This window comes from Ursus americanus, chromosome 22, assembly GCF_024610735.1.
Source record: "Ursus americanus isolate L20-20 chromosome 22, mUrsAme1.1.p, whole genome shotgun sequence".
Lineage (NCBI taxonomy): Eukaryota > Metazoa > Chordata > Mammalia > Carnivora > Ursidae > Ursus > Ursus americanus.
Genome location: NC_142148.1, coordinates 13251050 through 13255369, shown reverse-complemented (window position 1 = coordinate 13255369; position 4320 = coordinate 13251050). Strand labels below are relative to the sequence as shown.

The following is a 4320-nucleotide window of genomic DNA, read 5'->3' as shown; positions in this document are numbered from 1 at the left end:
TTCCATAAGACAGTGCAGGGGAAGTGTGGTGACCAGAATGACAATTCAAGCATTTTCCAAAGAAAACGGAACAAAGATAGGATCTATTTTCTATGGTTAAATGATTACATTTATGTAAAAAAAAAACAAAAATAAAAAACACCACACGGTTGCACATATATCTATGTAAACACATACAAAGAATTCTGGAAGGATCCACTGCAAACTTACCGTAGTGGTTACTTCTGGGGAGGGTCCCAAGATTGGGAATTGTGGTTAAAGGGCTATTTTATTTTTTTTACCTTTTTTTTTTTTTTTTTTTTTAGTAAGGGCTATTTTTAATTTACCTAGAAAAATGATCCTTGATCACAGGCAATTCTGTCCTCTGACATGAAGCAATGTCTCCAGATATTTCTGGTTGTCACGAGGGGGGTGGGGGAGGGGGAAAGGGCTCCTGGCACTAGTGGGTGGAGGCCAGGGATCTTCTAAACACACAGAGCCCAGAGCCGTCTTCACAAATGCCCGTAGTGCTGAGGACGTTGAGAAACCCCGGTCTATCCAGCATGTGATACTTTTTACAAGGAGACGGGATTCAAGTTTTACTTGCGTAATTACAAGCTGATTTTTTTAAAGAAAAGATGTCGTGGATGCTGTGATATGCCGTGCACACGCCCCTTCAGGACCAGTCACTTATTCACCCAGCTGCCGGGAGTTTTGGCTGCTGATGACTCACAGTTCCAGTGAATTCTTCAGAAATGGCCCTTAGCTAAAGGAAGCTGCTCTGAGATGACGAGTCCTCTTCAAGGGCAGCCTTTATCCTTGAGAAACATCAGCACTTCTGACACCGTGGGACAAGACGTCTTTGTTGTCTTTGTCGTGAGAGCCATCCTGTGCTGCGTGGGAGGTCTAGCAGCCTCTCCAGCCTCTTCCCACTGAACACCCAGGAGCCCCCTCCTCCAGCAGCAACCACCAAAGTGCCTCCAGACATTGGCAAGCGTTCTCTGGGGGCCAAATCGGCCCCCCCCCTTTCTGCATTAATCACCGCCTGCTTGATACAGGGATGCAAAGGCCTCCAGCCTCCCTTCCGGAACATGTGGGAGGGCCATCCCAGCTTTATGGCCGCACAGGGGCTGGGCTGAGGCTTCCACTGCCTCTTAATTCGATTTCTCCCCCTGCACCCCCTGCTGCCCTCACCCCTCTACAGCTATCGTTTGCAAGAGCTCTTCCTGGTAACCGGTCCACCTGCAAATCTCCCTCCCAGAATCTGTTCCCTGGGACTGAACAGGTCCAGGACTGAGATCAAGGCAGCCGAGGGCTTAAGTGACTTCTGGAAGGAACCACTGCAGGTAAGAAGTGGAGCTAAGACTGCAACCTGCCTCCTTATTCCAGAAATGGTGCTCATAAGCATTCTTCTTCACATGGGGCTCTGCTGACACCTCAGGGAGCCTGACTTTCCCATCCCCACTCCTACCCCATGTGTGTTTCTGTAACTGAAGGAGCAGAAGAAAAACGCATAGAACGTGAAACCTGATGGCATTGCCTCAATTCCTCTTTCTTTATTGCTCCTAAGCTACGTACCTCACAGACGAGCTTGTCTGCGAGGTTTCAGCCAGTTGACGGGCAGCAAGTCCAAACATGTAGACATTTCAACTACAAGTAATTAACACAACTGCTGAAAGGCCTTCTGTTCAGACAACGTTTTCCTTTGGATAACAATATGGATGTGAGATAAAAGGCCCATAGAAACATCATGGTTGGGGCAAGGTCATTCCTCAGTGGGAGGGTCCATTTCTAACAATATGGGACAGTTAGGGAAGTTAGAAGGCGCTGGTCTGGGGTGAGAGCTCTTACTATAGCAATGATTAATAACAATAATATACATTATTTCAATCATTATGTGATATATACTAACAATAAGCATTAATTGAGCCGTTGCTATATGCCCGGCTCAACATGTTTTATATATGCATTTATACATTTTTTAAAAAGATTTTATTTATTTATTTATTTGACAGAGAGGTAGAGAGCAAAAGTAGGCAGAGCGGCAGGCAGAGGGAGAGGGAGAAGCAGGCTCCCCGCTGAGCAGGGAGCCTGATGTGGGGCTCGATCCCAGGACGCTGGGATCATGACCTGAGCCAAAGGCAGATGCTTAACCGACTGAGCCATCCAGGTGCCCCTATACATATTTCTGTATTACCTTTTTCATAAATTATTAAATATATACTGTTTTATATTAGTGTGTATTTTGCATATTATATAATACTTATATAATAATACATATTATAAGTGGTATGTCACATTACATATCATGTATCAACCAGAGAGATTGTGTAATTGTCTTGCCTGCTGACTGGTGAGGAATCTGAGGCACAGGGAAGTTGAGTAACTTGCTCCAAGTCCACAGCTAGTAACCGGCGGAGAAACTCGAGCCTACGCGGCGGACCTTCATTTGTGGTTCCAACTTGGAGCGTATTCATTCAGTTGAATTCATCTGTTAGGAAGAGGGGGGAAAACGTGTCTTCTTCCCTTCCTCCTAGCATATAGTAGGTCCTCAAAAAATAATAAAAGTAAGGATATTGGATGGTCTTTGTCTTAAACGGATCTGTTTAAGCTGGTCAACCAGGTTTAATGAAAGGACCTGTATATAAATGCTGAAAATGCATTGCTGCTCATTGAACCTTTCTTTCTTTCTTTCTTTCTTTCTTTCTTTCTTTCTTTCTTTCTTTCTTTCTTTCTTTCTCTCTTTCTTTCCTTCTTCTTCTTTCTTCTTTTTTTAAGATTTTATTTATTCATCTGAGAAAGAGAGAGCACAAGCAGGGGGAGCAGCAGGCAGACGGAGAAGGAGGCTCCCTGCTGAGCAAGGAGCCTGATGCGGGACTCGATCCCACGACCTGGAGATCATGACCTGAGCTGAAGGCAGACACTTAACCATCTGAGTCACCCTGGCCCTCTGAACTTTTATATTTATTTATGAGAGAGAGAGAGTGAGAGCTCACAAGCAGGGGGAGCAGAGGGAGCGGGAGCTGGAATCTCAAGCAGACTCACCGCCTAGACTCTGGGCTCAGCTCAGAGCCCGATGCAGGGCTCGATCTCACAACCCTGAGATCACGACCTGATCCGAAACCAAGAGTCGGACACTCAACTGACTGAGCCACCCAGGTGCCTTACTGTTCGTTGTATCTTAAAAGGAAAACATAATCACGGATTAGTGATGTATTTTCGGGCATTGAAACTGGCAACTTCCTTGTAACACATAAGATTATCCAGCTACTGATACTTCCAGTGCCCCGCTTCTTTTCCAGTCGTGTGTTACATGCAAAAGAGCAGGGGAGTTGATCCGTTACTCAGGGTTTCACACACTCTGCACAGCACATCTCGAAGGAGTGTTGCAAGAACTGCAGCTGACGTTGTCACTCCCCTCCGCGCTCAGAAACCCCGACCTGGGTTTTGTATTGGTTTGTTTTTGCTTTACCACTGACGGGCAGGATCGGATCAGGTGGAACTTCCTGTAGAATAATTCACAGAAAAGTTATTTATGGCTTCTTAATCTTCCTGATCTGAAGTGGCAACTTAGGGTAAAGGAAGAGCGTGTGGAGGAAGTGGAGCATAGAAAAAAAAAAAAGAAGAAGAAAAGGAGAAAGAAAAAAGAAATAAAAGCCCAGGGCGATGGCCAGCCTAGCTGTCCTTTATGCGAAGAAAGGGTTCAAAATCACAGGTTGAGTCCTATATCGTATTTGGTGTCACGTATTTTAAAATCTAACAGAGGAAGTTAAAAAAACAAAACAGCACTTTAGTTCTGAGATTGAAAACTTCCTCCTTCCCTTTTAGGTTTATTCGAGAAGCTTAGCAGAGGGGCCTGGCATCTGATTGCTTAGGTCCGAATCCTACTTCTGCCACTTTCTAGTTTACCTGTAAAGGGTTACCTGAGTTAATACATGTAAAGGGCTTAGAAAAGCGCCTTGCTCTTAGTAAACACTCATAAATGTCATATAATAATAATGTGATTATAATAATAAACAGTGATAATTTGAGCTGTTATTGTTTTAGAGGGACGCTTCTTTTCCTCACATTTCAATTCAATTCATCACATATAGGCTTAGTTCTTCGTAGGTGCCCAGAGTGGTGTTCCATCGGATAAAACTCGGTTGTCGATAACATCAGGCCACATACGGTGCTGGGGGTTGAATCTCCTGGACCCGCCATTTTTACGTGAGTTGTATGTTGGGCTGGGAGAGAAAGCAGGTCTGGGGAATGAAGACTTCGAATGATCGGATGAGCCCATGGTGTCGAAACAGCGATGAGTCTGATTAACGTGGTTCGTTTGCAGATAAAACGCGAGCA

General features: G+C 44.8%; 1 long non-coding RNA gene across 1 annotated transcript; it reads left to right on the top strand.

Annotated features, from left to right (window-relative positions):
- The first annotated feature begins 484 nt into the window (after positions 1–484).
- Positions 485–4010, top strand: LOC148108020 (uncharacterized). Its single transcript, XR_015721190.1, has 2 exons — positions 485–1325; positions 2758–4010. It is a non-coding gene; the product is annotated as an uncharacterized LOC148108020 (long non-coding RNA).
- The last annotated feature ends 310 nt before the right edge of the window (positions 4011–4320 follow it).